The 26,713-nt window shown below is 36.8% G+C and overlaps 1 protein-coding gene across 7 annotated transcripts in view; it reads left to right on the forward strand.

Moving 5' to 3' along the window:
• Nucleotides 1-5,231: 5,231 nt before the first annotated feature.
• tead3a (TEA domain family member 3 a) overlaps nucleotides 5,232-26,713 on the forward strand; it is a 96,210-nt gene continuing 74,728 nt past the window's right edge. For 4 of the 7 annotated variants that reach the window (XM_088920805.1, XM_088920807.1, XM_088920808.1 and 1 more), the window contains exons 1-2: nucleotides 5,268-5,411; nucleotides 5,727-5,894. The gene's annotated coding sequence lies outside the window, so the exon portion shown is untranslated. Of the gene's footprint in view, nucleotides 5,412-5,726; nucleotides 5,895-26,713 lie in introns of all 7 variants that reach the window. The other 3 variants (XM_088920809.1, XM_088920811.1, XM_088920806.1) reach the window with 2 other exon arrangements.

A 26,713-nucleotide genomic window follows, 5' to 3' on the forward strand; every position in this document is an offset into this window, starting at 1 on the left:
AAAAAAAGAAGTCTCCTCAGAGCACAGATGTGTTTGCCCCCAAGAATCCTCAGGGTGACCAGGCTAACAAGGAAATGCTCTCCAGACAGAACGGACAAGGATGCCTGGATCCCCAGGATGAAACAGAAGTCTCTGCTGGGACACTGAAAGGAGACTTGAGAAAAAAGGAGAAAGAGCCCTGAACCCAGAAAGCCTGAGAAACAGGAGTGAGGGGAAGAAAAGAGCCCTGAACCCATAGAGGAAGCCGCTCCAAAGAAGAGCTAGAAGGGTGGCCCAGACAGAGAAAAGAAAGAGTGCAAAGGACAGGGCTAAACAGGATCAAAACTGAGCTGTAGGCAAAGAGGTGAGGGAACTCCACGGACAGAGTACTAGAGTCCTGGACAACGGAAGCTGCCTTCTGGATGCAGGATGGAACTGCTGGAGAAGGAGGCCAGAAGGGAAATGTCCAGGGATCCCAGGACGGAAGCCAGGAGACACAGAGCAGTAAAAGCTGAGCACAGGCAGAGCCCTGGAGTCCTGTACGGCAAGAATTGCCTCCTGGATGTGGGATGGAATCAAGAGGATGGGAGACCAGCAGAGAAGAAGTCCACAGAGTCCAGGCCAGAGTTCTGGGAGTCTTCATGCAGTCCAGGTTAGAGGCTGTGATGAGCAGTGACATCCAGGTGTGGAGTGAAGTAGAAGGGGAAAGAAAAGGCAGAGCTACACCAGGAGAATGTCACGACCGCCAGCCAGCAGTGATCAACCTACAAAAGAGCTAACCAGTGCCAGCAGCGGGTTAATAATAACAAGTGCCGCCGCACATGTTAATCCATCAGCACACGCTCTACCGAGCGGCAGGCAGCGCTATTTAAACCATCTAAACTTGCTTCCTGCTGCTCGGTATTGATTCCTCTCCTAGAGAGCTCTTACCTTGCCTTTGTTTGAACCCCTTTTGCGATACTTCTCCCAGCTACTGAACTTCCTTTTGCCTTTTGACCACGAACTTGCCTAGCATTTTGGATTGTACGCCTGTCTCAGTATTGTTTGGCTTCTGAACTTCCTTTTGCCTTTCGACCACGAACTCGCCTGACATTTTGGATTGTACGCCTGTTTCACTATCTTCCCTCTCCTTTGTCTGCATAGGATCCTCATACCTCATCATTGGGATTTGTTACAGAGAACCCTGGAGTCCTGATTGACATAAGCTGCCTCCTGGATGTGGGACTGAACCACGGGGAAAGGAGGCCAGTAGAGAAGAGTCCAGGAATCCCAGGGAGGAGTCCAGGAGCCTCTGTACAGTCTGGTTCAGAAGATGCAGTGATGACTGGAGGGATCTAGACTGGTGACTGAATAGACTGCATCAGCAGCAAGAGGTAAGTGGTCCAGGCCAGAGATCTCATCCCTGACAAATCAGTCCGTCAACGTAATTGGGCAGCCTCAGCTACAGAGAGAGATCCTGTGCAAAGTTCCTAGGGAAAAACGGAGGGCACTCAGGTCTCTCGGTCTTGGAACAGGATCCAGATGCCAAGCCCCAAGGGAGAAGGGGATTTTGATTTCAGAGTGGAAACTTGGCATCGAGAACTACAGACAGGGGTGCAAACAGGCTTTGGAATCCAGGGTGAGTTGACCCTGAACTGAAAGGGGGTGAAAAGAACAATTACAGAACACCGTTAAAGTGGGGCTCCATCTTTAAATAGAGTAATGGAGTAATTAATTAGGGAATAGAATAATTGATAATTATGTGCAGATATCCTGAAGAGGATTCGGTTATGCAGCAAATCACGGAATACTATGAGCCCTCATGAGAACATGATGGTTTCCCAAGGCAACCACTAGCCGAGAGACACTGTATCGGCACGATCATGACAAGCTGCAGTTAATTTACTCAGAGATACACTATAAAGTAAACCTATGTTCAGGGTCAATACCAGAAATATATAAAATTTGCAAAGGAACAAGTAATAGGTTTATTCCATGCTGAAAAAAAGAAGAGAGAAAAAACACAATGTTTCGGCCGTGGAGCCTTCTTCAGGTGTCTAATATATAAAATTTGGTGATCAGCCACAGTCTGCTTACACAGCACCCTCTGGTGGTCCGGAGAAGAGCTAGCCTTCCTATCTATTTAAATACACTAATCACTAATCATTTATCAATAAATCAAAATATTTGTGTAAATAACTATTTTTAGCAAAATGTATAATACAAAAACATTTGGTAGGTATTTGTGTGGGTAAAGGGGCTTTATGCATATTAGTATTGGTATTTTACTTTTATTAAATGTATGCAAAGGAAGCCTGTGTTTCAAGAGACAAAAGTAAATCCAAACGCACCAGTTGGACATCTGAAATACAAACTGGGATTTTTAGGATACAAAGTGTCAAAAGCTACCATTCAACAATGTTACATTCATGACTGAGTTGGGAAGACGAAGCCTCTTTTAAGGTTAAACAATAAAAAGAAACAAACTGAACTTTTATGTTGAGAATATCCTCTGAGAAATATGGTGGGGTGTTGTTGGTTTTTTTTGCCACCTCCAATAGGGTCCTGGAGCCATTGTTAAGATAGGGGGTGATCTGAACTTTTTGGCCAAACTGCTGGTTCCCTCTACCAACAAGCTGACACTAGTCCAAATATGGACATTTGAGCACGACAATTATCAATTACATAAACCCAAACTGATACAGAAATTGTTAACTGCACTCAAAGCAAATGGTTTTCACTGACCATCTCAACTTCCAGACCTCAATCCAATTGATTTGAGCTGAAGAAGGGAGAACACAAAAATAAAAACAAAGGATTTGAAGGAGAAATTCTGTTTGGAAGAATGGCCAAAATTTCCCTCCAGAAGTACCAGAAAATCATAGCACTCTAAAGGCTCTGTGTCTCTGTCACCTGTAGACTATGGCAGATGAATATTTTAAAAATATTTACTACAGGGATATAAATGAATGGGACCCTTGTATTTTCTGGGCTTAAATTACATAGGATAAATAACACTTTGTCCTATGCGAAATTATTAAGATGACAGTGTAACATATTTAGCATTTAACATTTTTTTAAAGTAAAACACATTATCCAATACAGAAATATTTTAATACATGATGTCTTTTTGTTCCTATGTCATTGGGGGTATGAAAAAACATGTAAAACACTGTACGTATACACAATGTTCAAAAATAATAAAAATACCAAATTCAATTTAAAGTAAATTAGCATTGTATGAAATTATTATATAAATCTATCATATACCAAATGATTTATAATTAATAATTAATATCTAGTTCTAAACATAGAATTAGCAAAATTGTCTTTCATTGAGTTTCCTTCATTCAGCCCCAATCTGCAGTGATTGTCATTGCCCTCCAGACGGAGCTGTTGCTGGAGCTAAAGGCGTATTTAAGGAGAGTGAAGAACACTTGCTTACTTTCCAGAACGATCGCTAACTCTTGGGCATGTTTCCAAAGTCTTACATCATCGTACTTGGTTTTATGGTCATTGGAGATTCTGCAAATGGAAGGCAGTTTAACTGTTTGCGCTTCATTGTGAAATTCAACACAATTCCTTCAGCACTCTGTGCCAGTGGAATCCCTGTAGCACAGTTAGTTCACGTTATGTAATAGTGAGGATATAATAATAATAATAATAATAATAATAATAATAATAATAATAAAATGTAAATACACTGTGATTTTAAAGTAAATAAAACTGTTCCCCTAACGGTGGAATTGGAAAATATATCAATACGGAAAGTGCAATGGAAAAAACAACTATAAAGTATTTTCAAAGATACAGTATGCATTCTAGAATAAGTGTCTTTTTATTTGAGCACGTTTGACCCAACGTTTTTTGCGCAAAATTAGTGCCAGGTTTTTAATATTTTGCGACAGCTGTTGTCAGCAAGGATATATATTTCCGGACTAAGAGGATATAGTTATATATTAGCGTTCTTTGAAGCAGACAGATCTTTATTTAAAAAAAGTAGTTGTGCACGTTTTTGACCGTTCAGAATCTTAGACATTTACACCCGGGATACTTTGGAAACGATTGGAATGCAGAGCAGGTTAACGGCAACTGATAACCACTATTTTTTCTAAAGACACAGAGAATCCACAATAATGGACTCTTTGATTCAGTTTTCCATCTGTTGAATTTGACAAGCTATTTGAATAAATGTTTTGATAATATGGTAGTTCTTCCAGTCACACACCAAACCATAACCCATCAGAATCAGGTGCAAAAATGGCATTTTAAAATATTAATGCGTTTACTTATTTTTTCTTAAATACAAGGAAAGCATATAATAGACACAAAAGACTGTTACTGAGTTATTCCATTTCAGCAAATATGTTTAAATAAAATAGATTAAGAAACACAGTGTATTGTGAAATATTTTCAATAAGTTGTATTAAGGAAAAGTGTAGGAAATCTTAAGAGAAAAGTAGTATTTCGCTTACAATAGATAATTGTTCATGTGGTATATATGACATTATATAATACATACTACCTGACAAAAACGAATTATACGAAAGGGAAATAAATCAGTTTTGCTTGACTATAGAGACTAAAGTCTGCAGATATATTTGAGGTTAAGGATGTGACGTTTGATGGGCCTGATGTCCTCTGGTTTGCAACTTTTTCTTTACTTTCAGCAAAGTTAAAATATATATGTCTATTCATGCAGTTTAAGAACTTCAGAGCATTTCGAAATGTTTCAATGGAAGAGGAAAAACTAATTTACAAATGAGAAGTTATTTTCAGTTTGTACTGTCGTCCTTGCATTAAATGCTGCCACTATTCTATTGGGAGCTTTTCGATTTCATGTTAAGCCTCAAGATCGTGTTACACGGCGTGTTGTTTTCCAGAGTAAATTAAAGAATTTAGTTAGGGATAATCAGAGGTCGATAATCTTACTATGATGTTTCTGCTTTAATTTTTACCAATATCGAAAAAGGGGCAATCCAGGCTAAAGTGTAGACTAGCAAAGTCTTGAGGAACAAAGGAGCTGCGTGAATCATGCAAATATTAATGTGAAAAACCATGTGTAATTCAATCGATTCTAATGGAAATGCAAGTACACCACACGCCGCATTTAAAAGCCTTTACACTCTGTTACTGTAATATTTTAACTTCGTACACACAGAATTATGCCCATACCTGTGAATAATTTTGAAACTTATAGGGGTGGAGTTTTCAAGAAAGTATCTGCCCCCAACTTTGTTGATTGACGTCCACAGATCGCTCCTCCCTAAAAGTTTTTTTCTTCGTTTTCCAGTGTCCTGCGTTGATTTCATACCAAAGTCATACTTCACATTCCACCTTTACTGTCAAACCCGGAGAAATATTTATTGAAAACAAAAAGCGGCTGAAAAATAAACAGTCTCTACATAAACTTTAAACTCACGTTGGAGTTAGGAGAAGCAAAGTCCTTCAAGGTGAGTTTATTAAATGTTTCCTTTGTCGTAGTGTTTTACTGAAGTTTTCACGCAGAGTTGCTGCTCGCTTGGTGAAGTTTTCAGATCTTTGTCATTTTTTGCATTTTTCCGTGGAACTCCCTAAGTTGGGGAGGGAAGAAAATAAATAGGATTGATTTTTTGTGTGCCTCTTTCTGTTTGAGTGTGTGCAGGAAATCATTGCTTAGCAGTCTTCTAAAATAAACTTTGGTTCTACGTGTGCTTTGTTTTATTTTTTCCTCCTTTGTCGAAACCGCTAAGAAGTTGAACATGATGTTTCTTTCTTTTTTCGCGCAGCTTCCAGGACGCGCATCCATACTTTCTTCAAACTTCTCCAAACGTTCTTTTTGTGGGGGATCTGATTTTTTTACCCCGGGATTGACTAAAGGGAGAACGTAAAATAAGAAGTCAGCAGGAGGATTACTTCAATAAACCCAATATTTTAATTGCAGTTGGTTTTTATAGGTAAGGACACCTTATTAGAACGTGCGTTTAAGTAGAGCACATTTCTTCATACTAAACCACAAAGTTAAGCAAATGTCGTAGAAATACCTGCAATAAACTAATAGCTTACATTATCAGATATACTTTCAATAAATCTTTGATGTTTTATATGCACTAAAAATCATGTTGACCGAAGTCTGGTTTTGAACGCAGCATCTGTGATGACTCATTGTTCTGCTGCCTCGGTTTTTTATTGTAACAAGCAATAAAAGTTTTCAGTGACATTGTTATAATAATAGTAATAATAATAATGTGGTCAGAATTTGATGAACCTCAAACGTTTCATAAACAAAGTTAAAACGTTTTTTTCCAGAGACTTTGTTACACAGAACTCTCGTTCAGGCTGTCGGTTTTTTTTTTGCCAAGCTTTTCTGCAGAAAAGAGATAAACCTCCGGATCAGTTAATAGGTTTTTCGTGTTGGACGGGACTTTGTTCCGATTGGAAGTCCGTTCACTCTAACACATGATTTATATCTACTTCAGATGCGGCTTTCTTAATACTGATAACTAGGTATTGTTGAGGGGGAAAAACTCTTGCACATGAGAAACTGTATCTTAAAATAGAAAAAATACGTGTGCCTGTTCAACATGTTTAAGACGAGGGGGGGATAAAAAAAGTCTTAATCTGAAAAAAAGTAATAGTCAGGGCCACCCCGATGCTGAGGCGTAGTGGTGTTGTATGCCATGGTATTAGTATATTGTAACACAAAGAGCCAAGATATAATTATCCCAGATGATTTGGTCATGTTGACAGAATAGCTTGGAAGTGCCCGGTATGGATTTGTGAAGCTAGCTTCGAGTGAGAGGGAGGTTTATTTTGAACAATAGGCAGTCGTTTCTTGTGCGGTGGTATCTCCATTACAGAACTCCTTTACAGCCCTATTATGTCACTACATGATACAGCTTCCTCGTGTTTTGTAATGATCAATATATCTAATCAACAAAAAATTGAAGAGGTTATTTAAAATGCTGTAATAAATCTCACTGTATAACACAAAGCATACTGTCAGAAAAGTCAACCAGAGCTATATATGAGTTCTGTAGTGGAGAGAATACATTTGATAGAAGTTTTTTGTATTTGTCCTACTGTATTATTGGTATTACTTTGTGTTTTTATTAATTATGTAAAACAGTGGTGTGTCAAATAAAGGTTTTAGTAATAAGTACAGACTGAAAGGTCAGCAGTTTTATATTCCGATGACATAAATATGCAGATTATTTGGTGTCGTTCCATTTCATACAAAAGTGTTAATCATGTTAAAACGTCTTTTTTTAATGGGAGGTCAACATAATGGGTGTGTATGAAACATTTTTTTAGGAGAGTTTTGGGATGAAAGTTGTTCTTTATTCTGTTCATGTTTTTAATTAGTGCTGTGAAATTTTAAGTAAATCATCATGAAAAACAGGTATGTTGGCTTACTGGTCAGCATTGCTGCCTTGCAAAACTGGGTCCCTGGGTTTAATTCCTGGGGCGCTATCTACATGAAGTTTGCATGTTATTCCTGTGTTCGTGTGGGTTTTCTCCCATAATCCAAAAACATATTGGTAGGTTAATTGGCTTCTGGGAAAATAAGTCCTAGTGTGAGTGTGTGTTTGTGTGTGTAACCCTGCGATAGACTGGCGTTCCGTTCTTGTGCTTATTGCTCGCTAGATAAGGCTTTGACTCCTCTGAGATCTGTACGGGATGAAGCGGTTCAAACATGGATGGATGCTGGGTAAATGTTATTCTGATATACACAGTCAGAATGTCAATATCAGAAAAATATAGATTTTAAAACAGTTTAGTGATTCATGCAATGCTGTATCTCACAGGTGAAGATAACCAGTGATGGTTTTTAGTTTTATTTCAGGGTAAGGGAGAAGCTTTCATAAGATACAAATTATTCAGGGAAGTAAATCTGTCTGAATTGCATCCAACAACTTTGTGTTGTCCAACTTTGGCACTGTATAGTATAAACACAGTGACTGATCTCTCCAAACGCACAAATGCAGTGTCCTACATTGTCAGCCCACATTGAGCAGCTTTATTCAGTTCCAGAACAAGATGTTTCAGGGAGTTTGTGCTGAAAGTTACTTTCTGCTCAGATAAACAAGTTTGCAGTGCAGCTTCTTAAACAACACAAACCTTCTGTTAAATGTTCTTACATAATAAAACCTGACAGAAATTGTCTTGATCGAAACTGAAGTATTTGTATTTCTACAATTATATTCAAATTGATACATCAATATGTTTTGAAATTACATTATAATATTGTAACAATGATGGTTTTTGTAAACCTGATATTCATATGTTCCATAAATGTGTAGTTGCCACTTGATTGCTGTAGCTTGTGAAGCAATGCCCAGTATATTACGAATTGCTTTTTAAGTTATGAAGTATTCTGGTATTAAAATGTCCATCCTTAACTTTTATGCACTGCTGTTGGTTAAGATAAAACAATCTCTGGTTATGTTAATAGATTAGTTAAAAATTACTAAGGAGTTCCATCCATTCATATCAATTATGGCTAAAATGTGACCAAATGCATAATCTAGAAATTTACAAACACCTTGCTCAGACTGTTAGCAAAGGGGACTGTAGTACGGTTATTCCTGATTTTGTATGCTTTTGAGACAATTGTCATATTTTTCTTAAAACTTAAATTGTGAATAACTTATTCGTTTGTCCAAAGAATTACAAAATATATCTTATGCTCTAGGTTTAAGCGCTGTGGCCTGTAGTTAGATAGGTATGTAATTTGATGGCTTTCCTACTGTAGTTTCTCTTTCATCATCATAGCTGTGTGCTTGTGCTGTCCCTTAGAATTGCGTTTTAGTTGTTGTATAACCCTGATTCTGTGCCGCCTGCCCATCTCACTGCTGACCTCTACACTGAGTTTAAGTTGTGTATACCATATGCAAAAGAATAATAGTCTGTTATAAAAAATGTATATGTCTTTGACAGTCCTTTAAGCCAATGTCCCTCCAGTTGTTCCTGATACTCTGAGAAGGGTACTGAAGTAATGAACAGAATATATGCACTCAAACTAGAAAAAACACAGATGTTTTTTTCATTCCTTTATAATGTATAAATCACTAAATACTTCTCATTTGAATAGCACATCTTTGCTTTTTAAGATCAAAACTGCCTTGTTGGTTAAACTTGTTGAGCGAGAGTAGACAGGAATTTCCAGTTTCAAAATAGGTTTCTAACAGTGAAAAGAAATTGTTTGTCTCCTTGTAATTTGCATTACCTTGAAAACTTAAAGGCAGTGCCTTGTGGTTTTGTAAAATACTGTATCACAATTGAAAAACTGTTAATGATTATGGGAACAGGCTGTACTAAAGAAGCCTGTATTATATAAAACTTGAGAGGATACCTTTTAGTCTATTAATATATGTATGCTTCTTAGAGACCAAGCAGTAAAATGGCAATTCTCACCTGTCTGTTTTTTGTCAGTCTCTGACAAAAGGTTTAACAGTATACTAACAAAAATGGAAAAATTGCATATTATGCTACTGCTAAAGAAAAATGTTAGACATTGAATTGGACAATATATGATTAATTAGAAAGCAAACCAGATAATTCTAGTCGAAAAAATATAAATAAAAAATACTCACCAGTTATTCATGAAAGCCTACATCTGTTCAGTGGGTTAAAATATAAACACTGCTTGCACATTAGTCAGCAGTTATCATCCCCATCTTTAAATAAAAGAAGGTTTGTGACAACTAAGTAATAAGAATGAAGAAATATCCACTGTTTACAGAGGGGGTAGGTTGGGGTCTGGGGACCTTAATTGAATTAAAGCTATCTGTTTGTATGGGATGGCTGAAGGCATGTTGTGATGTAAGCAAGTTTTTCTAAGGACATAAAATAAAGGTAAGTTTTTATGCTTAGATATCCATTCCAACACTTTAAAGCTGAAGTAGGACCACTGTTAGTTCTGGCCTTGGTTTGTGAGCTCAAGGGTATGTTGGATTGAGCTGAAAATAGATGACTAAACTCACTGTACAGCCTGGAGTGGTTTGTTGCTACTCAGGGATTTTGCTTCTTTTATTAGTGTTATTTATTTATCAACTGCTCCGGTTTCGTTTAATTCCCACCCGCTCCAACCTTGATGGTGCATCTGCATTGCTGCTTTTCTAAAGACACAGTGCACAGCAGCTCAGCAGTGTGTAATTAAGCAATCACATTCTCCTTCTTGTGGTTGTGGACTTCTTTTCATTTTTTTTAGCCTGCCAGTTCTTCCAAAAAGTAAACAACATAAAATCAAAGCAAATTATTTCTTCATGGTGTTTTGCTTCAGACTGATTTCTGTTTGAGTTTCAGTGATGAAAAGCAGTTCACTTTATCCCAACAAATTTATTAAGGAAATTTTGCTTGGGTGAATTTTGCTTTTCACAACTGAATTTTCCTCTTTCCTCTGTCATCTAAATTTTTAGATTATAATTGACACAAATAAACATGACATGAGAACACAAGAAAGCTAATGATGGGAACAGACCATTCAGCCCATGAGTACATGTTATTTCACTGTACAAACATCAGAATTTTGTATGATTGTATGATATGTATGATTGTATGTGTGAAAGGTGTTTAGAGTAATGGTGTGAAATTAGCTTTTACAATATTTCAGTTATGTGCCCAAACTTAACATAAACAGCTTTGATACTGTAAAGACCTATCAGATCTCCTCTTAGACATATTTTACTGAAACTGAAAGTTTCTTTAACCCTGGAATAAGTCTTGCTGCTCTCTGGAATCTCTGAAAGGAATCTATGTGATAACATAATTTTAAGGCATCTTCTCAAATGTATTATAATGTACAATAACTTTCTTGAAAGAAACTTACATTTTCTGCAGTCCTCCAAAATTGCATCAGTTTTCAGTAATTTAATTTCTGCTTTTCAAGGCCACTAGATGTTTTTAAAACTTTTGCCTTCTTTATATCGCACAACATCATTGACTTTTGCTTTTATATTTGTAGATTTAATTGGTCAGGGACTGAGATATCTAAGGTTTGGCTGTGTACCTTTGCAGAAGACTGCCAGTATGGCTGCAATATTCTGTGATGTCATTGCTTTATATAGTTGCAAGTTATTTGTGTGATGTTTGTTTCTGCAGGATACTAGTCCTGTGATGTAGCATGACTTTTAATATGCCCACATTGTCTGACCACTTTATTTATTCAAAATTCAATTTCCTTCTTGATATTTTATGTTTAACTTTAGCATTGAACATGGTGTTGATATCTTTTCTTATATTGTTTTAAAGAAAACATCTTTGATCCACAGCAATGTAGACAGACTTTTGCTTTGCTGTGTAGCACAGGACTGGAATCGGTATTTATGAATCAGATTAAAACTGAGTGATTAAATATTTTCCCATCTCTAATACTTGAGGTTTTAATTTTTTTAATACCTGGGTATGAAGAATTTTGCGGATAACTTGAAAGATCATTTAAGTTCTATTACAAGCTTGGTATAAAAGAAGATTGCATATTTTCAAAGAACCAAAATGCTACTTGAATCAAATATTAAGCATTCTAAATTTAAAGATTTAAGCATTGTGACTTACATCTGGTATGCTGGATACAGATAGGGAGGCCACTGTTACTGTTTGAAGAATTACAATAAAATAATTGTCATAAAGAGCAACTTTAAAGGTTCCATTGCATTGCTAAGCAAAAAAAATGTATGTTATATCATGAACACTAATATCCAAACTTTCCAAGCTTGCGTTTTGCTATCCATCAAGTTGGATGGGGACCGTTTGTGAACAGCAATTTTTAAGTCATTCCACAAATGCTCAATTGGATTGAGGTCTGGACTTTGACTGGGCCACTCCAGTGGCCCTTTTTAGTTTAAAGCCACTCCAGTGTGGTTTTTGCTGTATGTTTCAGTTCATTGTCTTGTTGGAAGATTAATCGTCTTCCAAGACCCAGTGCTCTTGTGGATTGCAGCACATTTTCCTCCAGGATTTTTCTGTACTTAGGGTTAGGGTGTTCTCAGTGTGATGTGCTGTGTTAGGTTTGTGCCAAACATAGCGCTTAGCATTGAGGCCCAAAAGTTAATCAGACTCCAGCCGAGGTGTGATATGAGTTTTTTTCAACAAAGGCTTTCTTCTTGCCACCCTTCCGTACAAGCCAGATTTATGAATTGTGTGTGCTCTTGTTGTCTCATGCACTGTTTCTCCCATCTCTGTTATGGTTGACTGTAACTCTTAGAGTTGCTGTAGGCCTCTAGGTGGGCTCTGTTACTACGGCTCTTTTTGCCTGGACAGTCAGTTTTGGAGGACGGCCAGTTCTGGGCAGATTCACAGTTTCTGAGTTTTTTAATGATGGACTTTACTGTGCTTCAAGGTATGTTCAGTGCCTTGGAAATGTTCTTATATCCTTGCCTTGACTGGTATTTTTCGAGAACCTTGTCTCGGATCTGCTTGGAATGTTCCTTGGTCTTCATGGTGTAGTGTTTCCTTGTAAATGCACTAACTAAGTGGGGAAGCTCCCAGACACAGGCGTATTTATTCTGAAATCATGTGAAACACCTCAACTGCACACGGGTGGACTCCAATCAAGTAATTATGTGACTTGGAGAAGAGAGTTGGTTAAATGTTTTATGCATTTTTATGCATGTTTGGCTTCATACATCCACCATCTGACAGTCTATACATGAAAAATATTCAAGACCATGGTGAATTTACTAAGGAAATTCTACAAAGGTCCCCCAAAGAGTAACATGGGAAATCATTCAGAATGTCAGAAAAAAGCCCAGAGTAACATTACCACTAAGTCAGGAAAAAATGAAACAGGAATGGATTTCATGGAAAACAGCCAGGAAACAACCATTGCTTTCTAAAAGAACATTGCCAATCCTCTCATGTTCGCCAAAGAGTACCTGGACGATCCCCAAGACTACTGGAAGAATGTCCTCTGGACAGTTAAACTTTTTGGCCATAATTAGAAATGTATCGTGTGGGGACACTAAATATTGCACTTCAACAGAGAACCCTTATCCTAACTTTCAAGCATAGTGGTGGGAGTATCATTGTTTGGGGCTCCTTGCTGGCTCAGGACCTGGACAGCTTGCTTGTTTTTGCTAATTCTGGAAAAGTATGTAAGGACATCCATTTGTCAGCTGAGCCAAAAGTTTGCCATGCAACTAAACAATGGTTCAGACGTACAACAGAATGGCTGAATTGATTGACAATTAAAATTTAGGACCAAACCCCATTGAAAGGTTGTGGCAGGCCCTGAAGTGAGCTGTTCAGGCAATGAACATGTCACAGTCTTGAAGCAGTTCTGTTATAGGCCAAAACTCAAATAATGTGATACAAGAAACTGATACTACAGTGAAACAGGAGCGACAGGAAACATCTAGTTGAAGTCGTTGTTGAACCTGAACCTAAGTCTTCACATATGTATTCATGCAAATACGTTTTCTGTTGGATCATTTTGTTAATTAATCCAAATGTATCTTTTATATGTATTGGGTTATATACAGTATTTAATTGTTATCCATATTTTTTAAGATTTATTTAAAGACCTTTTTATGTCTAAGATGTTTTAGGTGTAACAGTTATGAGAATACAGACCAACCTATTGGGTTCACATACTTTTCATTTTTCACTTAAAAGTCTGTACTATAAAGTACAGTATCAAAGCATGCAACTACTGTGTTGTTAAACATTTAAAGATGTTTCACAGCTAGCTAATGGATTGGAATGAATGAACAAGACAAATGAATATGAACAGTCTTCCTTATCAGAGAAGTACCTACATTTTGGAGTCTATAGCACTACTGTACTGCAGTAGTCCCAGAGCTTCCATTGAACTTGTTTCTATATCATCTTTACATAGTTTCCACAAATATATTTATTATTTATTATTTATAGAAGGGAACTGTTATTATTCTTTCCATTTCAATAATAGACTAAATTTAATATACAAAGGAACAAGTAATAGGTTTATTCTATACTGAGAAGAGAGAAAACTCAACATTTCGGCTGTGAAGCCTTCTTCAGGTGTATGTACTAAAACATTGCCAAATAAATTTAAATGAGTTTACTTTAAATTTACTTTTTTAAAGGCTCTTTGTCACTAATGTATCATATTTTATTACCATTGTACCTTGTACCTAAATTGGTTACATAAATAACCAATGTCTAAAATATAACCACGTGTTCTAACATGATTTTGAAGGCACTTGGAAGGAAGGATGTCATGAATAAACTGAACATGACATTTTTAAGTAGATTTAGAGTGGTAGTTTGTCCATGTGATGGGAGTAACTGCAGCCATTTCCAACTATCTTTAAGGACAGACAATACGACTTGCTGAAAATGGTTTATCCTTTACTAAACATTATAGAATAGACCTTGTGAAAAGCTCTTGACAACTGTTGAATAAAACATTTGCAATATTATTTATTGATGCAAACTATGGTTCTTGACAGAAATTGTTGCATGAGAGATTAAACTGCTTGAAACCAGTTTTGATGTATACAAGAAGTAACTTTTCCTGGTAACAGGAATTCAGGAATACTGTACTGACAAATTTGTAATGAAATATATCTTCATACTAATCATCAAAAAAAGCTTGTCCTGTGCATGTAAAGTTTTAGGAAAAATAATATGTGGATTTTGGACATTGTTTTTTTTGTGTAATTTTGATGAACTGCAGTAACTGTTGCATAAAAACAAAAACATCTAATTATTGAGAAAGTAGTTTGGGCACAGGTGCTGAGGTCATTTAATCTGTTGAATGTCAAGTCTATCAAGAAATCATATGTAAAAAATAACCAATTTCTCATCTTATTACAATGCCTTTGTGTCATCATTATGTTGGAGGTTAGACTGAAGTGTCATTCCATAAACGACAACATATTGCTGAGATTGAGGGTAGGTCTAGCTGTTGTGGTCTTGGCGGGAGTTAGTAGTTTTAGAACTCTGCTTGTAGTAATTGATGGCAGTCAGACTACATCTAAATTGATTACATCCTGGAATGTCACTTGCTGCCCTTCCTGCTGGTTCATACTTCATGACAACATAGCAGCAGGATAGTGTGCATCCTTATTCAACTTGTGTATTAAAATTTTTTGGGATGATATGGCAATGTGATAGTTATGCTGTAGATAACCTGTGTATGAAACTCTGAACATTTGTTGGATGAGATGTGATAACATGACATCTAGGGCTCAGAGGTCAAGAAACCAGCACATATATACACAGCTATACAAGAGAAATGAGAAGAAAAAAAGTTACAGAAGAAAACATCTGCTACCTGGTAGAAAGTATGGATCATAAAAGTACAGATTGAGTTGCTTCATTATTGGCCACCTTCAGCTAACATGTGACTTCAAAAGAAATGTTAAGTTCAGTTTGCATTTTGATTTTTTTATCTGTAAATATATTACAACTGTATTTGTATATAACACCATTAATATCAAGGCATCCCAGGGAGTGCTACAAAATTTTAAATACCTTTAATCATTATATTAAAAAATAGAAATCCAATTAAATGATGTTATACAAAACTACATTAAAACCTCTACAACATTCCTGATGTTATTTTGGAGGGACTCCTAGAAATGGGAAGCATTTAGCTGGAGATATTATATAGAAACAACCAGTAAATTTGGATTTTCCAACAGTATCATTGAGTAATTTGAGAGGCTCCTGAAGTTATAATGGTTTTGACCCTTTATATGTTATTTCAAACTTGAAGGTAATTGTAACTTAAAAATTAATCATCTTCCTTTCTTTTTTGGTTCTGTAATTCCTTTCCCATATGTCCTTGAGTATTTTGATAGATTGCATTCTAGAATTTTGGAATTTACTGTATATGGAAAAGGAAGCCACCGCATATTAAATTCTCCATTCTACATTGGGAAATGTCTGTGAGAGCTGACTAAGCCAAGTATTAAATTGTATTTCTGCTGTTTTATGTTCATTGTGTTGATTATCTCTTAGATATTTTAGATTGTTTTCAACTCATTAATTACAAAATTAAGAACTGGCATTCATTAAAAAAGATCTATGATTTTGTAGAAGACATGGCATGTCCATTCAGCTGTTTTCCCTTGCTGCCTTACAGGCAGTTCCTTTTTTTACAATGGTGTGACAAAGGGATTCACATTCCAACATATTTTTAATGAGGAACAATTAAAAAGGTTTATTATATGCTGAAAACAGAAGAAAAGAAACTTCTGTTTCTTTTCTTCTCTTTTCAGCATGGAATAAACCCTTACTTGGGCGGATTGGTGGCTCTGTGGCTAAGGATCTGTGCCTGTGGCTGGAAGGTTGCCGGTTCAAATCCCGTGGCCGGGAGAGGAATCCTACTCTGTTGGGCTCCTCAGCAAGGCCCTTAACCCCGACTGCTCCTGGGGCACCGTATAAATGGCTGACCCTTCGCTCTGACCCCAGGCTTCTCCTTCCCTAGCTGGGGTATGTGAAAAGACAAATTCCTAACGCAAGAAATTGTATAGGGCTAATAAAGTGATCTAAACTTGTTCCTTTGCAACCTACACAAGCTGACATGGCTACCTACTTGAACTATTTTTAATAAGGATCATCTTCACTGGTTCCAGAACTTGCAGTTCTCAGTATGGGATATACTATGCTCTTTCTGCATGTGTCACTACTACAAGGCTGTCTATGTAACAAATGCATAATCTTTTTTTTCCCCACGAGGGACAAAATGAAGAGACTGGCTTTCTCTTATGTTTTTTATTACAGCTTTTCATACCAGATCTTAGCAGTGGTGACTATGAATGGTTCTGATGAAGCTGTTTCCTGGGAAATTTTTCAAAATGTACAGTCAATTCTGCCTCCAAAATTGCTAATTATTGAATGATCCATGATCACAGAACTGTAGACAGTATCGTTTCAATGTAGTCCCTTGTAGAGAATATCATGTTTTGGGGTGTCCAGTTATGTTTTGAAAAGTCTTTTTCTTTATTCATTATTCCGGATAGATGTTCCTGACACTCACTGGGTACTCCTGTTAGATGATGACTAGAATATGGGTCTCTCAGAGCAAGAGAAATGTATCTGGTTGGCTGGTCTAATCACAGCAGGGTGCTTCTACATTCCCTCCTCTGTGATCTTTGGATTTTGGCCCATCTTAATATCATCTACGTGGAGCTCTCTAGTGGTCAGGTTTGTAGTGCTGGATGCTTGGAGTGCAACTACAACACAACACGGACAAAACTTTATTGCGTGGTGGTTCTTAGTTAAGAAATCCCCTTGAAATCGCTTCATGGTTGGAGAGAGGTCAGGAGAAACATTATAAACAATCTCTCTAATTGTGAAAAGTACTTTGTAACAAATAAAAATATTAACTCTGAAGACTGAGTTGTTCTTTATTTTTGTAATATGGCTACAATTTAAAAGTGCATCAGTAAGGTTCCCCCAGGAAAGATGAACGACGAGATTAAGAAATATTGGCTTAATATAGTTTAAGAAATTAGAAACATTCAAAAAGGCTTACTTAAGAGTTGAATAACATTGGCTCTGAGGTTCTGTTTCTGAGAATGTGTGTGGCCGATTCCTCTCTGTAGAAACAGTGTTCAGCCAAATTCCACCCCTTTTCTCCCACTGCCCTAACAGCAGTGTTTATCCTTGACAGAACAGACTGGGCTGGGCAAATGAGTGTGCGGGTAGCATAAGGAGCTTAACCAAACAAATGTACAATTTTATGGTGTGTGTGTAGCTGTTAAGAAGATGCATTGTTGTCCTTTTAAGAACAATATTTCACTAGTTGAGAGTTTGGATTCATTACTAATTGTTCAGATTTACAAGTGTTTTCAAGTGTGAATAATTGGGCATTCATTGTAATAGGTATGGGCGGTGTATGTGAGAGATGTTTAAATAAAAATAGCTTAACTTTTAGTTTAATTTGTCTAAAGAAAAGTTATTTTTGTTTCAACGCAACCAGATGCAGCTTACAAAAAAAACAATCACATTTTGTCTGTAGTCCTATAGGTGATCAGTAGCCATAATTATGATATCATGCTACTTGATTATTGTCTCACCTCTCTAAGGCTTCTGAGTTTCTCCAAGACTTAATGGATTTTGTTGAAATTTATGTTGGTGTATTGCTGATACTGGTGTGTCTGGCTGGTTCTTGTTCTTAAAGGCAGGGAAAACATTTGTATATTTTTCTGCCCTGGTCAGTGATAGGTAGACCAACAGATGGGCCCTGGTTTTGTGATGTCATTTGTTTTTCCAGCCTCCCACAACAGATCACGATGATTCCTATCATAAATATACTGTACTGGGGCATGAGGTTGTTCAGTTGTGGACAATTTATATGTGCAAAGTTAAAAGGAGGAAAGGGGAAGATGTTGAATGTAAATCTGTTTTTCTGATTAGTTTGTGTTGCTCTGCTTTCATTTGAGCATAGCACTTCTGTAGTTAACTAGTTCCCTGAATTCACACGTGCACACATGCAGTTGTTTTTCCTGTGTAGTGAGCACTTAAATGGCAAAGCAAAAGGTTGATTTCCTGGATAATGCTGAAGAATAATCAGTGTGTGCATTTGCAGGGTTATTAATACACGCTTTTTATGTTGAGCTTCTATTTGGTGCTAGTATTTTGTGATGAATCATTTGCCAGTTATTAGAAAAGAACGAATACATGCCTTATACTCGATGACGTAAATTAAATCTTTCAGGTATTCCAATAAATGAATTAAACGAATCCCTGACATTTTCAGTCTGTGAAAAATGTTTTAAAGGCACTGATTATATCAGTTTTTTACTCACATGAAATCTGTGTTTTAGTTGTGTCGTGGTACAGAACATGGCCCTTACCAAGATTTACTGTACGTTTGAGAACCTTGGGGGGATTATTCTTGAATTTGGTTAAAGGCCATGGGAGCCATCATACATTTGGATAGATTAATCCTGCATTGTGTTTGGTTATATAGCATGCGGTCCAGTAGGACAGAATGTACTGGAAAAATGTTCTGTTTTGATCTGCTGTGATTGAAAGCATCGTTTTTGTTTTTAACTGGATCATATCTAAGCCATACCTAAGCCTTTGAGTTGGTCTTGCACAGTCACTGGCTTGTTGCATTTTACATATCTATACTGGCATTATGCACATTGTTTTGTGCTAAAATTAAAAATGTCTAGTGTTCTTAGTTATCTGTTCAGTAAATGCCCTCGGCAAAGGAACTACTGTATGCTGTTTATTCATTCTCACCAAAGACTGCTTTTTAAATTGATAGTAGGAGAATGATCAAAATATCTCATCTCTCTGGCAGAAGATCAGGGTATGTCTTGTTGCAGACATCCACATCCCTTTGTATAAAGAATGATCTCCTGTTATAAGTTTTAAATGCGTTTACCCATTGTTTTCATTTGTGTTCTCTGTGTGGTATCAACTCAATTTTCAAATCTGTTGACTTTGTCAGTATCTTTGAGGCTTTTCAATAGCTGTATCGGGTTAAAAAAATATTGGTTTCTTGAGTTTGTCAGTGTAATTCCTTTCTACCCAATAATTTGTTAGGTTACTTTTCTTTGGATTGATCCCAGAGCAGCAATATCCATTCTATTACAAGGTGACCATAATAGCCATAATAATGCAATACATGCTGAGTTGTCAAAGAACACCTTACAAAAACTCCTGTATGCTGAAGAACATGTAACCTGTGCTTTGAAATCCCTGCGCTGACTTTCCTTGACTTTCTGCTTAGACTTCAAAATATTGCTCTTTTTTTGAGACTTAAAGGAATATCTCTCTAAACCTGGCCTCCAGATAAATTACACTGGCTATGCCCTGCTGTCTTCTGAAGCCAGTCTCTTATTTGTTCCCTGAATATGGCTATGGACTTTGGGTGACAAGGCCTTCTCCTCCTATGCAGTTATTGTGAAATACACATATTTTTATCAAATTGGGAAATCTGAGTTTTCAATCTGGGTTGTACAGTATTTTGAGATTTTTTTAAAGATGTTTTAAAAGTTTATTATTGTTATTAATTTGTATATGTCTGTGTGTACAGACACACCGTGCCTGTGCCTGAGTCTCTGCCTGGAGTAACCCATCCGAATGTGAGCGCCTCTTTGTGCAGCTGTCTGGCTGCGCACTCGCTCTCGACTTTGATTGTTTCCTGAGCGCTGTGCCAAAACGGAAGTAGGAGGAAGTTATTGGAAGAGCTGGAGAGAATTTATTATAGTCAAGCACAGACTGAGGAAGGGGGATGTATGCAATGGTGTGTTTTTGTGGGGTGGGGGGGGGGGGGCACATGAGTTGGGAGGGATGTGAGTAGAAGGGGGTGGAGGCATAGAGCACTTGAGACTGATACGGGCTTGCTTAAGCAATACTGCCAGGATATTACAGTTGTATGGAGCCAAAAAACAGTGTGATTTTATTTCCTTGAACTGCAGGGGTAGTTAAGTACATTCTTGAGTGCCATCTCCTTGGTTGACAGTTAAACAATACTAAATATTTAGAACACTAGGCAACATCACACTTCCACCAGTAACTTTTCACCTTTAATCTTTAAAAGCTTGTGCATACGCACTAAAAAAATGGATAATGAAGAATTCTTAAGGGAAACATGCATAAAATGTTGAACATTTCTGTAGTTAAGAGAAAGAAGTCTTGTCTGTACTTCCTTTATAATGCATTTACAGAACTAGTATTAAACAGCTTCTTGAAAACGTGTTTCTTTTAACAAGTAAAACGTTAAACCATTCCAATGCTAAGAGAAGAGAACACAAGGATTAAGTCACTTTAACATCAAGAATGTACTTCTTTATTTTTTTGTTGTTTTTTCTTTGCATTTGACAGTAAGCGGTCTGTAAAATCCTGCCTTTGTTTTTTTCACTGTTTATTTCAACAATCAAATAGAAATTAGTAACGACTTCAAATTAGCTGTATGTAGAAAAGTGAAAGTTATTTCTTTGTCAGAATTGTATAATTCCCAATTGTTTAATAAAAATTGCAATAAATTGCAAATGTTGTAGTATAAAAATGTTTTGATTTATGTTTTGAATTGATGTTTGTAGTTGATTTATGATTTATGTTTGGAAACCATATAAAATTAAATTGAACTATAAGGTGTTGAGAGTTTGCCTGCCTTGTGAGCCTTTTTACTGAAGGATTACAAGGGTAGGAAACTTGAAGTGGAGGTAGCAGTGCAACTTTCAGAAGATGCAGCTTTCAGGTGTGGCCAATGCTCTATCTCAGTGGCTGGTTCTTCAAGTTAAAGGGGGGAGTGTGTGCAAAAGGTGCCTTTATCACAAATGACTACAGTACAGATTGTAATAGAGATTGCAAAGCCTTATAATAACATGGATATTAGAAAAGCTGTTCATTGCTGGTTGAAGTTTCTCTGACCTCAAAGAATGCATTCTCACATTTGTCTGATTGTTGCGTGAAGTTGCATAGATATTTAGTGACCAAAGACTTAGGTGAAAACTGTGATTTATCATTTTGCATAGGCTATGAAAATGTTTCAGAAGAACTCAGCCAAGTCTGTTGTAAGTTAATGCTGATTGAAAATGTGAAATCATCTTTGAATTTCAAATTTGAGGTTTTTTAAGGGTGTCATGTGGAATAATCTATGTCTTTACAATTGTATCACATCTTCTGTCTTTATCCAACAAGTCTGAAAGGCATTTGGCCCAGTTCTCGGACTTCTTGGGCAGCATGTCAAGAGGTTTCTAGTCGATCTGAACTGAAGCCATATGTCGGCCGCTTAGTTTAAAAAATCAGACATTGTTTCCCCAAACCCGTGTTCAGTATGCCAATATTATATGTGAGGTTGAATACACAGGTTTTTTTCAAGATTCATAAATAATCCTTTAGCACCAAACTTCACCTTCTTCTAATTTTTGTTGTTCTACAGTGATTAAAAGAAATGTTTGACAGCAAGAATAACACAAGGGTTGGGAACCATTTAGCTCTTTCATAAGGAAATGTTTTTTTTTTCTGCCAGCAGAAAGATATTATAATTCCCTTGGTTCACCTTTAACAGTAGTGCAAGTGTGACTCATACTGATGCTAACACATCTTTCTGAAAGTGATTGGTAGAGACATAGTTCTACTGTTCTTGTTGTAGCTGTCAGTGCAGGGTGGGAACACCCTTCCCTGTGGTGCCGTCACGGCAACTGGGCCTAAAATGTCCTTCTTATCTGTAATCTGACCTAAGCCAGCAGCTGCCTCTCCAGTTAGAGGTCTGTTGTTCTTTTTTTTTCTAGGGGGTGCACATTTGTCTGCATGGGGGTGGGGTGGGGGTTCTACCTCGAGGGAATATTCTTGGTCTCCTGCCAGCCAGTGATAAAACTAGACCAGCTCCAATCCTGAAGCCTAGAGACTACTTCTAAATACCTTAAAAAAATTAAGCAAAACTTTTCTCATGAATTAAAGTCTCTATACCCCATGTATTTATAGCTGCCTGATGATGGTTTTACATTAACAAATTATTATTTGTGCCTTGAAGATTAAGATGACTTAAATATTTGTCAAATATATGTACATATACATAGGTCTTTATGGGGAAAAACTGTCTTTAAAGCCTGTAATGTTGGTTAGTGTCAGCCTTTATGGGCTCTTATACATCTTTGTTTTGCACTACAGATTTACTATACGTTATGCAAATATTCCGGTTGTCATAACCTTTTGATTTAAGTGTTTTACACTGACGCTTTTCCTGTGAAAGAAAAATGTTGGTGTAGCTGGTACAGTATATAGATCAGAACAGTTATATAGGACCTGACTAAATTGTATTTAAGATTTACACTTTTACTGTACTCGTATTTCACAAAGAACTGTGGTTTAAGTCTGTTCTGGCCTGCGGTTGTGGCCCCTATCTCTTTCTGCTTATTTACTTTGAGTTTTGGTTTTCTACTTTTTTTTGTTTTGTAAACTGAAACTGTTCAGTAAATGCACTGCCAGTGGGCAGTTTGTGAAGAGCTTCCTGGCCGGCAGCCCAGTGAGTGTACCCCTTTCCGATTGAGAGGCAGAAAGCCGTGAAGAGACACTTTGAAAAGAGAATAGTACACTCACTGGAACACTGGACTCCAGGAAAAGTTCTGCTTGGCATTTGCTGATGGGTGGCTTTCTGAGCTTTCCTGAAGCTTTTTTTTATTTCCCCCCCTTTCATTTGTAAAAGTTTTCTGTCTATAAAAATTACTGGAACGGACCTATACTGTGGTACTTGTGTGTCAGCTTTTCAAACATTAATATTTTCCCCCCTTTAAATAAGAGAAGTGTTATTTTATCATTTTGAATGAAAAGAAGGTAGAACAACAAAATGTCCTATGTTAAGGAACATTCCACTCTTCTGGCTCTGCTACTTAGTAGCAGTATCTCTATTTCTTAAGAAAAAAAATTGACAGGATCAGTAAAACCTGAACTTCATCCCTTGAATATGTAGCAGGTCAATTTAGCAGGCGTTCACTTACCATACTGTACAATCTGAAACACTGAATAGTTTTTAGCTCCTTACGGTAGAAAAGTAAGTAAAAACTAAAGTTTACAGTTGGCTGTCCACTTGATCATTGCTCATGGAGTCCCCTTGCCATTGTCTTTACACACAATTTCAAATTGAAGTGTATGATTTTCTCACAACTGAAAAAAGTTGCACTTTCATAGTACAAAAAGGTGATGTGAAAAGGTTTTTGTATTACTTTGAGTTTTGTGAAACTGGACAGCAATGAATGGAGTCATGACAGAGCATCTTGCACATCTGTGCTTTCTGTATAGTTTCATACAAGATACATTTTAATTTTTTGTTTGTTATTTCCACCAAGTATTTGGTACTCATTCTCTTTGTATAAACTCTCAGGTGTTGTGTTGTGGGGGAGGATGCCTGTACCAACCAGCAAGTACAGCCTTTGGGAAATGTCAACAAGTCAGGCCATAAATAAAGAGCGGGTTTGTCTTGGGTTGGGTGGCAGTGAAGACTGAAAGGAGGAAGTGCAGCGTAAACGGACACCCGGGGTGTCTGTTGTAGTGTAAAATTAAACAGGGCTGTTGTACACTGTTGAGTTTAGCAAACTGGACTGTCAACATGATTTGTTGGTGTTTTAATAATTTTACCCTTTGTTTCTTTGAAACAATAAGGAACCGGGCTTTGATTTGTAAATGCAAAGAAACATAATAAAATGCATTTCATAATGTAGTCTCATCAGATTGCTGAAATGGAACTTCCCATTTTGAGAATAGAACAGGATGCATAAGAGAAATGTGTGCAAGTAGCTAGCAGATAACATACTAGAGTAAATAACTACAGTTGTAAATAACTGGAAATAAAGATCTACTTCTTTTCAGAAACACTATTGATACCTGTATTTGGAAGCTTTAAGTGTAGAACTTTGGCTTTTCGTTAACATACAGGTTGTAGGGTTTTACGTTTTTAAAATTCTGTCCTAATGGCACCATATTCATCATAGAATACTCATGGCTTTTTCTACACCACTGTACGTCTTGTATTACAAGCATTAGCTTACACATTTAGAAGGAGGTTTCTGCAGGATGTGTGATTTGAACTGTGTAGAGAATGTTATCAACTTATCAATATTCAAAATTGATGTTGCCCTTTCAGCAAAAGTCCAAATAATGGGCCATGCTTACAAAACAGTAAGAACTATTCTGTTTAATTTAGCTGCATGTCTATTCTTTTTAAAAAAAAATATTCCAAAATATCCCTTTAAATGAAGACATTTCTTCACTTTGTGTTGTTGGTATGTATATGTTTGATAAAACCTCTTTGATAAAGTGATTAAAGTATAAAGAAATATCAAAAGTGGTTTATAACATTGTATTACATGGCATAAAGAAGTAAAGTAAATTGAGTCCATAGTTTAAAGAAACAGGAAAAGCTTTCATTAATATATCTTTGATTAATTGTGAAGGGAATGCTTAAAAGTGGATCAGTCTGTCCTTTCTTGTATGTTGTGTGGATGGCCGTGTCTGGCTTTAGAAGCAGACGTTGCATACCTCCAGGAACAAGCCCAGTGTTTTCTGGTGGACTCCTAAATTGGTCAAGCCACCCCCTTCTCCCCCCCTTCATACAACTTCCCTGGACTCCTGTCCTTATTTGGGCAGAGGCTTTCTGTACGAAGGGGGGAGGGGAGTAGGAGGGGGAGAAGTGGAGGATTGTCTGGGTGACATTATGGAGCTCCCAGAGGCTAGAGGAGAAAAAGCAACCTCACCACAGTTTCTTAATAAGGAGATGTCTGGAAATTTAGTCTTGTTCTCAGTGTTGTTGATTTATTGCAGCTCTTGACAAAAGAGACTGTTGTTATTTTTTCATTTCAAAGCCCAATATGCCTTGCTAAAATGCATATTTTTTTTATTTTGAACTTTTAAGACTAAACTTGAATTGTCCATTTAGATGTGACAGGTAACGAGTCTGTTTCTTCTGGGCACCTTTCAGGTTAGAATCTAAATCCAAGTGAAGTGATGTAACCTTTTTTCTCCACACTAAATATAGGTTGAAAGTAAAGCAAAGACAAAAAGCAAAACAAAGCTTTGTCTGTTATATGCATTTACAGAAGGAGATGTTGTGCTATGTAAATGATTCAAATAACAGTCAAAACGTGTGCAGTGTCATCACTGTTTAAATACCATCTTAATAAGTGTAAAATATGTCATAGGATTATTTAATTTCTTGTAATGTCTGAGCTATGTTCATCCAGTTTAACAAGTAATTGTAGGAAGGATTGTAAAGCTGTAGTATGTACATGTTGCTAAAATGATCCCCAAACTGTCAGAGAATGAGGCCGCGTTTTCTGGGTGTCCCTAGCAGCGGTATGTCAGAGATAGGTGATGCTGTAGTGGGATGGTCTTTCTCTTCTGATGTTCTGTGGCTTTGGCTGTGTTGGGTGTGAATTTCCTTGTGCCACAAACACCAGTGTAGCTGGCTTTGATAAGGCCGAGCGGTAAACCAGACAGCTAGTGGTGTTTGGAAGCCTCCTAATCCCAGCTCTGCTATGCCTAACAACAGACTGTTTGGAAGATCCCTTAATTTGCTGTGGATTTGTTGCAGATCCCAATATTATCACTCTGTACTAACATGCATCCTGAATTTTTAGATTCTGCTCCCATGTTAAGATTTTTTCAGATAATTTCTGTGCTAGTATAGCTGTAAAATGTTATTATTTGATTGTTGATTGTTGTTTTCATGGAAGATTAAGGTCTAAAGTAAATCCAACATTTTGTTCCAGATTAAAGGCTTCTTTGACTGAAGTCACTATGTACTATGTACCACTAATAGATTTATCAGGTTTTTACCTTATTTATGTATGCATGTTAATTGGATGTTTGTTAAATTATTCATAGGCTTCATCTTGTTTTTTACACTTTATAAACCAAGCTCTAAAAAACAAATGCCTATAATATATCACAGTACGAATGAATGTACAATCTCTTAAGGCTGTTATTAGGGCTTTCAAATGTAAGATTGAATGAATTATTATTGACATTAATTTAATGTTTTCACATTTTCTGCTTTCGTTATGAAGCCGAGGTTTCATAGTAACTGCTGCAGTTGCACCAACAGACATTCAAATTAAGAGCTTCTCTGTTTAATTTGGTTAACACAGACTGAATTTAAGTAAAGGAAAAGTTTTTATATATCCCATAACACTGATTATGGTTGAACTTCTAATTTCGGAAGTAACTCAGACTTCTCCATGTCAATAAAGCAGTTTGAAAAATACGTTTAAGAACTTAACTAGACTGTGCAGTAACAAAACCACAATGGGAAGAATTTCCACAGCCACAAAAATTCACTGTGGTGTGTGCCCATTAGCTGGCTCTTTTAACTTTATTTTATTATGTT

This window comes from Atractosteus spatula, chromosome 7 (assembly GCF_055471065.1).
Source record: "Atractosteus spatula isolate fAtrSpa1 chromosome 7, fAtrSpa1.hap1, whole genome shotgun sequence".
Lineage (NCBI taxonomy): Eukaryota > Metazoa > Chordata > Actinopteri > Semionotiformes > Lepisosteidae > Atractosteus > Atractosteus spatula.